Source organism: Macrobrachium rosenbergii, chromosome 3 (genome assembly GCF_040412425.1).
Source record: "Macrobrachium rosenbergii isolate ZJJX-2024 chromosome 3, ASM4041242v1, whole genome shotgun sequence".
In the NCBI taxonomy this organism is placed as follows: Eukaryota; Metazoa; Arthropoda; class Malacostraca; order Decapoda; family Palaemonidae; genus Macrobrachium; species Macrobrachium rosenbergii.
This window is the reverse complement of record NC_089743.1, coordinates 90588903-90606692: the sequence shown is the minus strand read 5'-3', so window position 1 is coordinate 90606692 and position 17790 is coordinate 90588903. Positions and strand designations below refer to the sequence as shown.

The following is a 17790-nucleotide window of genomic DNA, read 5'->3' as shown; positions in this document are numbered from 1 at the left end:
TTTTCGCCTCCTGAAGGCGCTGAGGGGGAAGCCTGCGGAACTGCATGTGTCGGGGCCCTTTAGTCACTATATGGTGGTATATGCCGTGCTTGGCTGGGGCCCCGGGGACTTGGCGAAGCTCGGGCTTAAACACCTCAGGGAACTCCGACAGAAGGTGTGCGTTGCTGGTGGGGCGGCGGCGCTGATAGTGGGTCTGGGTCCGCCGTTAACGGGAGAGACCGGCAGGAGTCGGTGTCGAGGAGGCGCTTGCGCCCCACGTCGACTAGCAGGCCGAAGTGCGCCAGAAAATCGGCCCCCAGGAGTGGGGTTCCTACGTCCGCGACGATGAAGTCCCAGGAGTAATTCTGGCCAGGATGGAGATCGACAGGAGCCTGGTGCCGTAGGAGAGGATGGGGTTCCGTTGGCGGCCGTCAGGAAGGCGGCCGGGTCTGGTGTCTGGTTGCGGTCCTCTCTGGATGCTGGGAAGACCGACTTGAAGGCTCCTGTGTCGACCAGCATCATCCTGCCGGAGACGGTGTCGCGGACGTAAAAAACCTACTGTTTTTGAGGCCCTGGGTTCTTCGGCTGCCATGGCGGCCTGTCCTGCTGGCCGCCGCCACCCCGTTTTGAACGGTTGAACGAGCAGGCGGCAGGCAGTTTCGGGCGTCCTTTCCGAACCACTTGTGATAGCGACAGAAGCCGGGGACCACCGTCTACTGTGGTTCGGTGGGCGTCTGTTGGCGATGGCGTTGACGGGCTGCTCTACGTCCTCTTCAGGCTGGACGGAGCTGACCGGCTGAGTGGCCGGTTTTAGCCGCTGTGAAGCCTTGACGGAGTCTGTGAGGTGTTGTGCCGCCTCTATGAGGTCCTCGACAGGCATGGTGTAGGGGTGGGCGATCTGGTTGCGTACTTCCGGGAGGAGTTGGCGAAGGAAAATTTCCCATCACAAGCTTATCTCCTGCCGCTTGTTCGTGCCACCCGAGACTGGTGTTGACAGGAGATCTCGACCATGCCCCAAGCGTCTCTTGGATCGAGGTCGTGGCGTGGGTTATTGGCAAGGTCGATAGCACGGGCGCCCGCTCGGCGATGGGCAGGAGCAAGCTTCGAGGAGGAACTTTTTTGTGGTGCTGTATGAGGTGAGTGTTTCGGGTACCCGCGAGATGAGTTTGTTGTACACGTCCTCCGGAAGGGCGTTGAGCACTGTGTCGGCCTGTAGGATTTCGTCCGTGAGGTCCGCGATTCTGAAGTGGCTCTCCACCCTGCGCAGCCACCTCGATGGGTTGCCCTGCGTAAACGGCGGCAGCTTTAGGGTGAGGGCGGCCCGCGATTGTGTTGCCCGGCCGTCGTGTGTTGGGCGCTGGTGTGGAGTTGCGGGAGGGCCTCGATGCGGGGCGGGCGGCGGCTGCGATGGGAGGTAGGTAAACCTCGAGTCCGCGGGGTCCGCGTTTAACTGCATGAAGGAGGATATCCGCGTCCATGCTCGCTCCTTTGACCCCCCACTGGAGTAGGATACTCGCGTCAGTACGCACTTTCGTGCGCCCGTGTGGTTCGCTAGTGGCGCTGGTGGGTGCGCCGGCGAGTCAAACATAAGCTCAAACGCTGGTTACAGCGCCGTGTTTAGGCCGCTAAGAGCGTTTTTTTGGAGAAATCCTGGAGCCAAGACTGAGTCGCCGTGTGAGTCCGCTAATGGCTCCGGGATACTCCGGGGGTCACCACTGTAAGGTGTCAAAGAAACGAGCAGGTAAAGGTTACTGCTGATTTATTACAGATCCAGGCGGCTTATATTGCGGCCGACTGACGCCGGGCCGTGAGAGACAATGGAATTGACTGTGACCTGAGGTCGAAACAATAAACAATAATATGCAGTGAACGAGTACGAATTACAATACGAAACATACAGAGACACAATATAGATACAGTCTTGATGCCTGTGAATGAAGAAACATGTGATACACAATGTGACATTCGTATAAATACCATAAAGTAAAAATGATTAAAATGCGTGACCTGGCACGTTTTAGGCGTGACTAATTTAGCTTGAAGAAAACGGGAAGTCACCAAAGAAAACAAGCTCAGCGGAGACTTAATTAATGGCGCCGCCGAAACACTATCCTGGCGCCGAATTGGTGACTTTACACTTCCATCCAGTCACTATCCATTTACATTCGTTGTTCCGTTTTCTTTGTTTCCATTTTGCCATCATGATCTTACTATTTCCTACACTATCAGACACCATTCATTATTTATGACCTTTATTTCCTACACTATCAGACACCATTCATTATTTACGACCTTTCTTTTGACCCCATTACTCTGTACTCTGCATGTACATCTCCTGTCCTTTCTCTGATTACTCGCATCAATGTATCCTTGAAAATATTGAATAACCATAGACATAAACCCTGTCCCATAACTACTTTTGCAACAGCAAGTCCCTCTCTAATCAATACATTCTAACATGCTCTGTCTCTATGAAACTTTTAAAGTTTTAATTGGTTCCAAAAAATAAAGCCTCTACTCCATGCATTCTCAGTACTGTCACCAATGCCTATTTCCATGCCGTCATAAATTTGTGTAAATATGTTCATGGTCTATGGACTCCACAGACAACTTTTCCTCTGTACTCTCAAATTTCTCACATAACTGTGTCATATCCCACATTTGATTCTTATAATTTTCTTTGTCAATACCACCACTGCTCTTTCCATACCAATACTTCTGTCATCTGTCTTGCACTCTCAATCGAAATCCTTCCATACACCTGCCCAAATATATAAAGTAATGTTATATCCTATCTCTTTTCCCAATGTTCAAAAAAACAACAATCATTGCTCTCATCGAGTTCTTCAGAACCCTTATTTCTTCCAGACACACCTGATACAACGTGGTCAGACATTCAATCATTCACTGGCATTCCATAGCATCTCGTTTTTAATTCCACCAACTCCCAGTATCTTTCAAATATTTACACATTTACCTTTATTACACTTAATATATATATATATATATATATATATATATATATATATATATATATATATATATATATATATATATATATATATATATATATATGAATATAAAAGACTATTTAAACATTTGCAACCATATATTTCAGGCACTTACTTCTGTGCCCCTGTTCACTATATGGACAGATGAAATCAAGGGTATATATCTGGCATTAAGTCTCTGATGGTATGTATACCTCCCTAGTGGTTTTGGCCTCATTAACTTTTGGCGACGATTCTGGAGGTCGTGTTCTCTGGGACACCTTCTTCAGAAGCGGTCTGACGATGTGAGATTTCCAATGTCCTCCTGACAAGTTCATATTGTTGGTTTGATTGATGATAGCGGATTCCAGCATCTTTCTTTTGTACGGACAGCTGGAAAACCAGCTCTGCCCCCCTCCAGAATTCAACACGATCCGCCAACACCTAATGCAACCGCTCTACCCACCCCACATTATCGAGAAGGCTATCAACAAAGCGAATAAAATATACAAAGGGTCCCACTCACAACAGACAAATAGATTTTAACAACAAAATAAAGCTTCCATACGACGAAAACATCAAAAAAGCCACAGAACAACTCAGGTCTAACAATCCTTTCATCTTCCATTATCCCAAATCCATCGGGAGCTCGCTCATTAAAGTATACTTAAATAACAAAGGGGAAGAAGCCGAGTTTACAAGATACCGTGCAGCAACTGTAGTGAGATTTACGTACGGGAGACAGGTAGATCGCTCTCGCAAAGAATAATAGAGCACAAAAGGTCGGTAAGATATGCTTCGGAGAGTTCAGGGATTTTCCTACATATTAGAGATACTGGCCATTCCATAAACTGGAGGGGGCAGAGCTGGTTTTCAAAAAGTAGCTGTCCGTACAAAAGAAAGATGCTGGAATCTGCTATCATCAATCAAACCAACAACATGAACTTGTCAGGAGGACACCGGACGACATCGACGCTTTAATCCTCAGACCGCTTCTGAAGGTGTCCCAGAGAACACGACCTCCAGAATCGTCGCCAAACGGGAGTTAATGGGAGAAAACCACTAGGGAATTGGTTATTCTCCTCCTTCTTAGGACCACGGTCACCTGCATATCATCGGAGACTTAATGCCACACCTTCATATGCTTTGTATATATACCCTTGTAACATTTCATCTGTCCATATTCTACCAGTGAACAACATACAACGTTTAAATAGTGTATTATATTTTTATATTCATATTAGACTGTATATATTCATATATATATATATATATATATATATATATATATATATATATATATATATATATATATATGTGATCTAACAATCTACCTACCTGTCTAATCTATCTAACTACCTATTTATCTAATCTATCTATCTACCTACCTATCTATCTATTTATCTACATGTATATGTATACAGTATGTTGTTGAGTGTAACTTTGCACCTTCCCCGATTTGCTTGTGAATTTTTTGTAAGTACTTTCCAACGAATGCCTCGATTCCGAAATGAAAAATAAATGCGGACGCTTTTCTTTCGCGTGGGGAATAAAGAAATCACACACAAAAAAATGCAAACTTGCAACCGCCTACTATGCTACGAGGGAACATAAGAATTTACATCCATTTTTACGTACACACATCTGATGAATTCAGATAACTAGAATCGAAATATACTCATTGTCGCCACACTAGCCTAATGTTGAGTTAGAGAAGGACCCAACCTCTATTTAAAAAATAAAAATTCTTGGTTTCCCGCAACTGAACTGAAGCCCGACAGTTGGTAAATGATGTAAGCAAGGATGTCAACATTCCGTTAACGATGAGCAGATGCGTTCATAACTAGAATACCAAAAATTTTAACCGACAGGGCCTTCGTGTATTACGTTAGTTCCAGCTTGATTTTTGCTATGGTTTTGGTCAAGTATAAAGAAATTTCTCTCCAAATAAAGACACTGTCATACACATCTCTATGAGAGAGAGAGAGAGAGAGAGAGAGAGAGAGAGAGAGAGAGAGAGAGAGAGAGAGAGAATTTACACGTCCAAAAAGACGTAGGCTATATACACCATTTTCTCACGGGGCAGCGTAAGAAAATCTTGTCAACGTACTTAATGTTTATAAACTTCCTTTAGCGCCGTTATTCACTTGTTTCTACTGCTTATTTCAAAGAAGATGATCGACATTCATATACATACATATGTATATATAAAGAAAAAAGTATATATATAGAAATAATCAACACACAATTACGTGTGGAACAGAAATAAATTTCTGTGGGCAGCGCCCTTTCAATTGGAAGACCTGGGTTCGATCCTGATGTGAGCCAGAAATTTATAATATATATATATATATATATATATATATATATATATATATATATATATATATATATATATATATATATATATATATATATATATATATCACTAGGTCCACTTCGGACGGTGAGTGAAAACTGGGACTTTGAACAATTACTTTCGTAGTTTATTCTACATTTTCAAGTATATATATATATATATATATATATATATATATATATATATATATATATATATATATATATATATATATATGTATATATGTTACAGTCAACACGCGTAATCAGTCATTACGCGTAATGACTGAAATTTCAGTCATCACGCGTAATGCACTTAGGGACATTTGATCCCCAGGAGCTAGTACTAAACACGGCGAAATACATTTGACCCCAGGACTAGTACTGAACCCGGCGAAACAGTGTAGGTGACTCACTGTTTCGCCGTGTTTAGTACTAGCTCCTAGGGGGGGGTCAAATGTCCCTAAGTGCATTACGCGTGATGCCTGAAATTTCAGTCATTACGCGTAATGATTGATTACGCATGTTGACTGTAACATATATATATATATATATATATATATATATATATATATATATATATATATATATATATATATATATATATATATATATATATATATTATAGAGAGAGAGAGAGAGAGAGAGAGAGAAAGTACTGATGGTACTTATAGCCATTACCGGTGTTCACCTACGAATTGGAACACTAGCGTAGACAAAGACTCATAATTTTCATTCTAGACCTCTGTATCAACGTATCCGGTGGAAACGTATTAAAATGATAAACTACTGAGTCGACAGAACAAAAGTCTATTGAATTTTAGCCGTAGTGTTTGCGCAGATGATTTGATTTTGACGAGTAGGCTATTAAGTCCATATTTGAGGACTGATTCGCGTAACCAGGCGTTGCAGTGACGATGGTCAACGACGCCGATATGTGAAGGACAATAAAGAATACTGACAGGGGTGACGAATAGAATCTTGAATGAAGCAACACTGACAATTCAAGAGGCGATAAGATAACAGTTCACAGCGACAAGCATACTGAATAATGTATTTAACAAAACAGAAACTCAGTGAAGAGATAATGACCTGAAATAAGTAGAACATTAACCTATGACTGTCCTCCTGTGGAAAATAAAGAGGAAAAGGTAACATATAACCCGACCTTTGGTTACTCTTGATTTTTATCGTTGTAATAGCTGGCACTCTTCATCTCCGCTTCTTGTTCCGTAATTGTTTCCTCCTTGCTTTGACCTCCTACGATCTTCTTCTTTCCTTAACTGTGCTACTTCCATTCTTCTCTCGAAAAAGTAGCGGCCGCGGCGAAGCCCGGATGGAGATCGAGACCACTTTTTCCTTGCCGAGGTCTTCTTAGCACGAGTTTTTTCCCTTGGGGGTCAGGTCAAAGGTCAACTCGGCAACGGGGAGGAGAAAATGGACGTGGAAATTAAACCGCTACTTCATGTGAAAGTATCACTTCTGCGTAGTGGAACTTTCGTTTCCGGGAAACACGAGTGAAAATAAATCGATTATAATGAGGCCGAGCGAAGCGAAAGTAAGTATTTTTCGCCTCCACGCCGAAGCTACGATGAGAAAAGGCCTGTCGCTTGTTTATCCAATAGGAATTCAACGCTGCAGAGACGAAATAACGTTGCTATTCTCTAGCAGTTAGCTCAAGTATTTCACCGAACGTACAAGACTTTTAGCCAAGGTCCATCCTAGACGGAATTCACCCGAAAGAAACAATCTGTAAGCCAACAGATGTCTAAGATGTGACTGTCACCAGCGACGTCAAGTTTGGGTGATCGCCACACTATCGCATATTTCTGACATCGTCAGTCACGAAATCCGCCTCATTGGCAAACATGGCTGAAGGTTTCTCTAGTCTTCACTTGGCAGGAAAATCTCCTGTATAGTAGATAATTTTGGAAGCTGAGAGAGAGAGAGAGAGAGAGAGAGAGAGAGAGAGAGAGAGAGAGAGAGAGAGAGAGAGAGAGAGGACATTGTCTACCAGAGTGAAAGGCTGTAACTCCAGACGCGAAGATCAGATAGGTTTAATGTTGAACGGTGGTACACCTAGAGAAGAGGAGTACACATTGGATGTGACGTTGCAGGACCACTTAAACCTATCCAAGATCTGTGTATGACGTGGTCTCTGTATGAAGTTTTCAGCTTCTACTTCGTATCGACGTGATTACGACCATCCTCAGATATCAAACATTAAGAAAAATTTCACGTATTCTAAATGCTATTTCCCGTTCTAAATAAAGTTTAAAAATTCATAAACATTATAAGAGTAGATTTTCTTGTGAACGTTAATCATTGTTCTAATGATGAATGATTTTGGAGTCATTGTATCTTTTCCACTGACTCCACGATTTCAAGACTGGCATTTGTGACAGACAAAATCCCGCTGGGTTGAAACATTCTCTGAGATTTTAGCAACTCAGGTTATACGAAACTAAATTCATTTTTGAATTAAGCTCGTTTTTATATGAACCTTTATGTCTTGGCAGTATTTCCAGATCTATAAAGCTTCGGCCATTATGAAATTGAAAAGGGTCGCAATGTTTACACTCAGTGGCCATTGAAAAAATCAGAAATGCCAGCGTTTCAAATATATTAAATAGAGGAACTTGAGTGAATTTGGGCCATCATATACTGTTTACCGAACTGGAAATACTAGACTGTTAATAAATCATTTTTCCTGCTTTGATTCAGCTGTAAATAGATAATTATTTCGTCTCTAATAACATGTTACATCTTCTTGCTATGTTGGCCATCCTGCATCCAGCATGAGTCCTGTAAGTAGACCTAAAATCAACAGGTCAATTTCTCATTTTCCCCTCCATAAAAATAAAATAAAATAAAATACTTAATAACACAGATAATAGGTAAGGAGAGAGAGAGACAGTTTAAATTTCCATTTGAACTTGAAGACTGCATTTACCTGACAAATGAGGGACTAAGATAACGAGCACTAAGGCACAGAAATGAAAGAAATATTCTTAGGAGAAGAGAAGATTTCGAAGAAATGCTCTCGTGAATGACAGGGCTTAAGAATGCATATGGATCTGCTCAAGGCACGAGTGTTTAAGTGCTTAGTAGAATTGTTATATGTCATGAAGGTCAGTGAGTTACTGATAATTGGTTACATTGAAAGATATATATGTATATATATATATATATATATATATATATATATATATATATATATATATATATATATATATAATTACCAATGAACTGTTAGAAAAAATCGATGGATAATAATAATAATAATAATAATAATAATAATAATAATAATAATAAGATGAAGGAATAAAGAAAGCTATGAAAAACTCGTACTTTTCGTATTTTGGCTGACAACAGACGACCATTAATGAATGTGTATTAAAGCTCCGAATTTGAAATTACAACAATTGTAATTTCAAATTCGGAGCCAATACGGGCCAATTATTGGCCCGTATGCTGAATGAAGGTACCTTCGTCTGAGGTGCTTCGGGATCGTACTTACGTCCACAAGAGTTTGGTTTTATTTCTATCATTTTTGACGGTATAGGGACACGCCACAAGTAAATGAAATAAAAACGCAAAAATAAATGACTTATTTTCCATTGAAGATAGTATTTATTATAGTATTTATTACTACCTTCTTCTGGCTTTCGGGCCTCAGTAAAAATCTTTCTTAAATACCAGACCGCTCCCGTCTGTTGAAAGTTGTAGTTTTTAATTGATATTCCTTTTTAATTGATATATATATGTATATAATATATATATATATATATATATATATATATATATATATATATATATATATATATATATATATATATATATATAATATACACACACATAAAGGATGCATTAGTGATAGCTATGAATATCTACTTTAAACCGAGGATGGATTTTGGTTATTAACAAAAATCTATCTTTTTTTTTTTAGCAGGATCAAATATAAAATTCCTGTCAGTGTATGAGTATAAAATAAATACAATGATATACCTTCTATCACTCTACATTCATGCCTAACTGGGAGGAATTGCGTACAAAATCAAAAGCCTTCAGGAAGCCCACGAACTCCTGGCAATACAGATTCCGTCTTCTCTTGTCCACGGTGGATGCAGGATGTCCAACATAGCATAAAGTTGTACCATGGTATAATTGGCGAAATAATTCACTATTTGCAGCTGAATCATAGTGGTAAAAAGGATTTGATACTAATGTAGTATTTCTGGTTCGATAAGCGGTACATGATGCCCCAAACTGACTCAACTTCATCTTTTTAATATACAGTAAACGTTGGCATTCCTGACTTTTCAACGGCCACTGAATGTAAACATTCCGATCGTTTTGAGCTTCTCTCTGGTGGAAGCTTTACAGATCAGGTAATTATACCACGAAGGTACAAAGCTTCATATAAAAACAAGTATAAGAAAAATTGATTTTACCTTAGAATAACCCGAGGTTGCAAAAATCACAAGAAATGCAAAACTTAAATGAAACGTTGTGTTTAAATCCAGCGGGATTTTGTCCATCGCAAAAGCCTATCTTGAAATCTTGAAGTTAATGGCAAAGCCACAATAGCACCAAAGTTATTCATCATTAGAATGAAATAAAGTATTATTATATGTAATTTTCCTCATTTCGAATACAAAATATGTAAATTTTCCCCGGAATAAAAAGCTCTCCATGTAAATGCTACTGGTAATTCTGGCTTCTATTTTGGCAACAGTGTAATGTCCTTTTATGTACTGACCAACTCTCCTGACGTTTCCATCCCATTTAACATTGACATGATACTAAGCACTGATTTCAATATATCCTTGGAAGATAATTCGATCTTTAATTCCATCTGGAGAGTTGCGGGAACCTTAGCCTTTGTCATTTTTTTTTACTACAGTTCTTTCGGGTTACCATTTTGCCAAATATTTCCACGTCTTTACCACCATCTCCAACAATGAAAATTGGCCATATATACTAGGATGAACTTTTAAAAAATGCAGACTCAGTTGAACTAATAGTGAGTACCAGGTGTTTGTTTTCTGCAGGTATTTTACACTGAGAAAACTTAAAACAAATCACAGTTTTTACAATAGTTGGCAATACAGCCGCGAATACAAACCTTTACAAACGTTAAAATGGACTAATTGCTTGTATACTGTTACCGTATGTTGCATTCATCAAGACTAAAGTTAAACTTACAAATAACTCATTTCACTTTCTTTTCTGCCGCATCAAAACAGTTGCATATTGGCCTACAATAAACTATACCACGTCACAAGTTTGTTGGTCATCCTGGATACTCGTTCACCTGTAGTCCCCGTAGCATTTTACATATTACCAAAGCCAACGTCGCAAGCTCCTTGAAAACCTTTTAGTTTCCTACTAAATACTCCTTAGATCAACACTAGTATTTGATATCAACAACAATTTCCTATCGAAGTCCATATAGTTACTTACATGTAATTTTTCCTTGAAGCTCTTTCGTGGAAATCACAATAGTTACTTGCTTGAATTACAGAACAGGCCAAAGTGGCCAACAGATGGCGACAGTGTGTCATTTTTTAGACAATATAACTAGATCAATCCAGTTTCGAGTAACGAATTTCAGTACCTGCCGGCCTCCTGAGGCAATTCCAAACTTGAGGATAACGACGATACTGTTGTTTGAATTTAAAACTACTGTAGTACAGTAGTACTGACGCCAGTTTCTGAACTAGCGAATGAAAGCTTCGTATACAGAGCGTTCTTGCCTTTAGCAAAGGAGGATTAAATATGAAGAATTATTAGAATAATTTTTAAATTATATTACTTATAACATGCATTCGGAGACAGACATTGTTATATGTATGGTTAATTACCAGGTCATTAGGTTAATAACAAAGCAGGATGGTTCAGAGTAACGTTCACAAGAAAATCAATATTATGCATTTTATTAAAATTTATTATACTTAGAACGGGAAACAAAATGTACGATGTAGAAGCTGAATCCTTCATATTACAGACCAAGGCAATGCTGCAGGGATTTTGAATAGATTTATATAGGCCTAAAACGTCATAATCAATGTATTCTCAGCTTCTGTTGGAGCACTATCGAGGCAAATTTAATAACCCAGATTTCTCCCTCAAAAATAAGTCGTGCCTGTTAATAATGCTGCCGAGTTCAGAGATTTAATGATGGGTTCATGGAACGAAATGGAATATAAAATTTAGGCCAAAAGCCAAGCGCTAGTACCTATGAGGCCATTCAGTGCTGAAAGGGAAACTGCGAGTAAAACGGCTTTAAAGGTGTAACAGGCGGAAAACCTCACAGTTGCACTATAAATCAACCATTAAGAGAGGGTTGCACTATAAATCAACTGTTAAGAGGGGGTGGAAAGGAAGATGGACGACAGAGAATATAAACAGAGGTACAGTGGAAGGGATGAAAATTGCTGCAGTTAGGGGTCGAGGGGACGCTGCAGAGAACCTTGAGTAATGTCTACAGTGCACCGCGTGAAATGCACTAACGGCGCTACCCCACTACGGCGATGATGTGTTCATGAGTCCCAAAGTAAACAAACGGCCGCTGAAGTCAATGACAGAAATGGGTTTCAGATAAGAAGTACTTCACGTTGAACTGTTTAAGTATCTGCCGTGTATTTTAATGCAGATTGCAATAGTTCACACCAAATAATTAAATCAAAATGTAATTATTAACATTCTAAAGACTATAGTAGATTGAACTTGAAAACCTTACCTCTTAAGGAGGGAAATCATCTTCGGTTGAACTCCAGGCAGATGTTTCCTAGTTTTGGAAATTTTTCAGAACAGCTAGAAGGGAGTGTTGCACTACTTTGGTTGACCTTTCGAGGTTATATCTGCAATTCAATAATTGCGAAGGCTCGTTTCACAGGTGCACAAACTGAAACAATAAAGTTTTTTGACATTAACAACCAAGGCTTTCACGGTCATCACAACAGACAATACTACCTGATAAGAAAACCCCTGTCTTCTCATTTTGCTTTCTGGGACATCAGAGAAAATATTGCACATAAGAATTTATAAATATGAACTAGGAATCAAAATGGTTTATAAGTCCATCTTGATTACAATTCATCTTTATATATATATATATATATATATATATATATATATATATATATATATATATATATATATATAAACGTCTAAAATGTAAAATGCCTCCTATGTTGTTATCAGCCTCATATCTATGTAGCCTATCATGCATAACTAAATTTACTATCCGTTTATTTTTCCTTTTTGTGACTAGATAACTTATATACTACTTCATGCAACATTATACTTCTTTAAATGTTTGAATGTATGTCTACTGAAAGAAAAATAGTACACATGTCGTGAATCAGCGTTGTCTGCGCTCAGGAATGCCTCAACATCTAACTGATATACTACTTCAAAACATAAGAATTTTTGAAAGACAACACAGAAACCCTCTCCATGTATACTGTACGAAATCTACCAAAAATAATGCTAATTAAATACAATTTTAGATATCCTTGTTTACATATTTACTCATAAGTCAAACAATTGTTTGAAAGTTAATTCTTGTACGTCAGTTCAACAAAACGTTTAGGATCTTAGACTGAATCTGTGTAAGTGCTTAGTGGCATGCAATGCAAGCATACAGCAGACTGATATAGAGTTTTGTGCACAAGATGTGCGTCAATATATACGGACTGCCATAGTCTATTTCATTCCATCTGTCCACTCACCAATGTAGGTTTTAGGGAGATGTGGCATACGAATAGCTGAAATCAATGCTTCCGATACCGGTGGCTCACTGTGATAATACATCTGAATGCTTATATAAACAGAGAACCCTTACACCTTCTTATGTAGATCGTAAAAGGTGGCGATTTATATCACTAATGTATAGGTAGCACCCGAAAGGTGAGCTTGCCTTAAATTTAAGTCTATGCAGATAAAGCTTAAACGAACGACGGGCTATTAATAATTAAGTTTGATTTCACTGTAAGTAAATGAAATGACATCTTGCTACGCGATTGCGAATAAAAGGTATTTTGAAAGGTAACATTCGAAACAGCATGAAACTTTGTTGTCTATGAGGATATCTGGGGTAGATGTCAGGGACAGCCGATGCAGCATCGGCTGGAAGGCGGGAAATTTCAGTTACTGCATTATAAAGGCAATGAGTTTTATTTTATTTTTTTTTTTTTTAGAATAACTTGCATATAAAAACATTTTTGTTATTGAGCATTCAAATTGTTAAATTAACTCATTGATTGGGCAATTTCAGGGGCATTTTGCCGAATAAATTGTCGAGCAAAAGTTTGAAATCTCATTGAGTCCCCGTCATCCTTTTTGTGTTGATGACTTACAAGGCTACCATAGACTTTTTTTTAATGTAAGGCATTGGTACGTACGACTATTACTTTGAATAAATAATAGTTACAATAAGGAAGTAATTTTGACAGATATGAAATGAAAGCGTGCTAAAAGGAAGGCCAGTAAAGTGTCTGGCGATTCAGTTGCATAGGCCTATCGTTCGCTGGTAATGATTCATGTTCTAAGCAGTCAACATCATTAAAGGTTATTTTTCTACTTTGCAGACTTAGATATAACTTTTGTTTCATAAACTTATTTGTACAGTATATCCATGCAATGAAACTATACTAAGAATAAAGTTTGAATGATAAGGAAATCTCCGGATCGGAACAGTTTGTGAGCATAGGTCTACGTGTCGCCTGGGTTACATCAGCGAAAAAAAAATAAGCATAAATGTTGAAAGACCATCGTTCGTTTGTGCTTGATATGAGTAGACTGTCTGATACGAGCTCGTCTTTCTTGTGCTTGTGTAGGGATATTATCGATACAAATCGGCATGTTTTTTATTTAGTTAAGGTGTATATTAAAAAAATTCAAGTATGCAACTAAGGAAATAGTTTGAATGGTTATCACAATAAGCTAACGAGGTCGAAAACGAACTACGCATGCGCATTGCCACATCGTCACCCCTGAGTAGGCGGACAGGTTGAGACCGACTATAGTAATTTCAACATATTTTCCCCGCTTTATATTTATAACATACATCCACTAAACACGTTTATGGATTATAAATCCTTAATCAAAACTGAATGACTTTTATATTTTTTTTGGAATATAGGCTTATATTTAAAAATTTGTTGTTGTTAACTTGGAATTTTGAAAAAAAAAAATAATTGTTAGGTCAATTACTACTATTTTTAATTAGGCCTATGATTTCGTAGGCTTTAGGATACATTTTTATTCTCTTATGAGGCGATGTATTTCACGATCAGGTACAAGTCATGTTAATAAAAGGCGTGATTAATTGTTTTACTTCCTGAAGAACATGCAACAACATTGCAACAACTCCTGCTAGTAAAACAAGTAATTTTTTTTTTTAAATACTGGATGCACCAATCTCATCTCTTAAAAGCCCGAATATAATTATAAGTGTTTTTCAGTTCTGGTATCTCTAAGAAAGTGACACGGAGGGTAATGGGAAAAACAAGATAAACATTAGGTGAGGAATGGAAATATATAAAAAACACAACAAGTAACATATCACAAGGACCTGAAATGGTAGGAAATCATCAACTAAAAAGGATGGGGTTAACTGGAAGGGGTCTCACCCAAACCGACTGTGGCCGATTCGTTTAAATTACTTTATCTGTCAAGTTTCACAGATAATATTTATCAATTTGGCGTTTTAAGTAGAATTTACTCTTCATATAATGCAGATATTTACATATTTCTTATAATATTTAGAACGATTTTGTTCCAATTTACGTTACAATATATGAAACGCATTAAATCGTTCGGCATGATATAGTATGTATTCGAAAGACATTCCACGACGTTGACTTCGGCGTCCATTCTATTTACTTGCGGGCTTGAAAATTTTTGTTTCAGTCTCTCAACTCGGTAGCATTATTAACAGGCATAACATTAATTTGAGGGAGAAATCTTGTTCTGAATAAGTTTTCATTGGGACCACTAAATACAAGCCTATAAATACTCGGTACATGGTGTCAGCCATGATTTGTTTATGGGTATGCAGCGGTCCCAACCCAACGAACGCGGGCAGTCTAGTGACATTTCGACAGCTGCACCGGGCTTGGTATGGGGAAACTACTGGGAGCTCGATCGTGAAGCTGTACAAGAGTCACAGCTATACTGCCACTACAAAGTGTCTGATTCATCTTTTGGTTCCCCGTGCATGCCTTCTGATTGACTGTTTGTATGTCAGTTCCTCACTCGTGTGGAAAAGGTTTTGAAAAGCAGATCCCCAGTCTGCTTGTCAGCAGCAGCATCCTGTCTCAACTGCTGGGCAAAGCTTAGAAGCAGAGACCTTCCAGGCAGGTTGTGTTTTGTCCAGCTCATCAAGACGGAACTCCCCTGAACCCCATCATCCGGCTCTAACCTCGCTGCAGGCTCTACTATTTCAAATTCGAGACCAGAAAAATGCTTACTCAAAGCAACAAAAAGAGCAGAAAAGTAAAGATACTCTAACAATTAAAGTGTGCCCATGTACTTGTGATTGTTTATATTGTACATAATTATTTTTTTAGTTACCACTATGGGTTTTTTTTTTTGTGGGATCATAATTTCAGTCAACATTGGATGTATAAAAAAATAATAAATTTATTAGCCCAGTCAATACTCTACGGATTGAGAACTGTCCGTTCTATTTCACAATCTCCAGGTAGCCTTCAGGTGTAGAATTCAACAAGCCTATCCAATATGATTCACAGTCAGTGTCTATTATAGTAGATAATGCTATCGTCCGCATAATTTATTGTTGAAATTAAACAATTGTATTTTCTATATAATTGTACATGATTGTGAATGTAGAAAATTGGCAAACGAATAACTATCGCACATAATTATATTAAACAATGTTGGATGTGGTGTAAATAACAGTGCACGATGCTCTGCCTTATTTTTTTTGTATATAAATGATTTTAATGAAATATTGCAGTTTTTTAATACCTAACAAAGACAAGGATGCTGAATTTATCTCAAAGTAATGATATAAAATAAATTGTATTCAAGTAAGGATTGAAGGTTTGACCCATTTCTGTGGCCAAAATTTTGACAGGTGTAAGCTGTCAGCTGAGGAGGTTGGCTGCCATAACATGATGTCATATGAGATGCCTACGTAGCTGTTTACATAAATGTAATTGACATTGCACACATGCATATTTTCATTAATATTGCAGTGTGTATTTAAAGAGAACAGTATTTTGGCTGTGAATGCTCTTTAGGCCAGAAAAGTGCAGTGTGAGTGACGGTGAGGCTGTCAGACTGGCCCTGACATGCATTCAAATATTGTCTGTTCCACAACAAAGTACTGTACAGTAATGTATGCCTGTCCTTTCAACCCATCATAACATCAAAAATATGTATATCAACTTACCTCTACTGTCTACAGTGCTCTACAGATAGATCTATGGTCTAACATGTTGCCTACCAAGCTAATATTCATGCCCCACGTTCGTTTGGCGCGCTGCACACCTTGCCCTAAATGTAAACAAATATGGATTCCTGTTATGAGCCAATGGGAAGCCTGGAAGTGCTGCAGCTCGATTTATAGGCTCTGGTGCAGGTTCGCCAGATAAAAAAAAAAAAAGTATAGTATCCTTGATTAATTGAGGACTGTGCACAGCAGTGTCGCCATACCACGGAGAATTAGCGAAACATGCGGAGATCTGAGCCTGACCAAGGTGCAAAGAAAAGGGTTTGATTAAATGGCTGTAGAGCAGAGACCCGCACTCCGTAAGCATAAGCTAGGTCCACAGATTTAGTTTAAAATTTTCAAATAGTATTTTTCAGGAATCAAAACCTGGCGTGGTATATTTTCCCCCTAATCACCTTAAATATCTCCACTGTATATTAAAACGATCAATTAGCAAATCTTGTATATAACAACATTCTTTTTATCGATAGATGTTCACACGCATCACGATAGACTCACTTCAGTTTCGACGTGCGGTCAAAACCTTGTAAAATGAAGATAATCAGCTCCGCTCAGTGATGACGCTATAGACTGCGTTCTTGCAGCAGAAACTGGAAAAACCTAGCCAAAAAAAAGGAGAATCTAGATTTAACTATGGTTGAAGAAGAGAAATTAATGACCTCACTGTTGTTTATTTAATGAATTGAAACTTTACCTTGGTGACTGGTTTAATTACCAGAGAATGGACGAGCTGCCCAACATGGAATTATCATTACGACCAATAATACCGTGTGTGTGTGTGTGTGTGTGCCTGTATGAATGCATTAGTACTATTGTTTAAATTATATTGCTATTTTCCGTACATAAAAGTTTATGATAATATTTTCAATAATATTTAAATTTTCCTTTTATAAGTAAAAAATTTAGTGTACAAAAAAGTTTAAAACTGTACTCTTACTTGGATACAGAAACGTAGTTTCAAGGGGCTATTTTGCTTTAACGGATAATAGACCTACT

The 17790-nt window shown here is 38.4% G+C and overlaps 1 long non-coding RNA gene across 1 annotated transcript in view; it reads right to left on the bottom strand.

The window, feature by feature from the left end:
- The window catches only part of LOC136828759 (uncharacterized), a 149643-nt gene that overhangs the window by 130342 nt on the left and 1511 nt on the right, over window positions 1-17790 (bottom strand). Inside the window, exon 2 of the long non-coding RNA XR_010850211.1 lies at window positions 12052-12216. This is a non-coding gene — a long non-coding RNA (uncharacterized lncRNA). The remainder of the gene's footprint in view (window positions 1-12051; window positions 12217-17790) is intronic.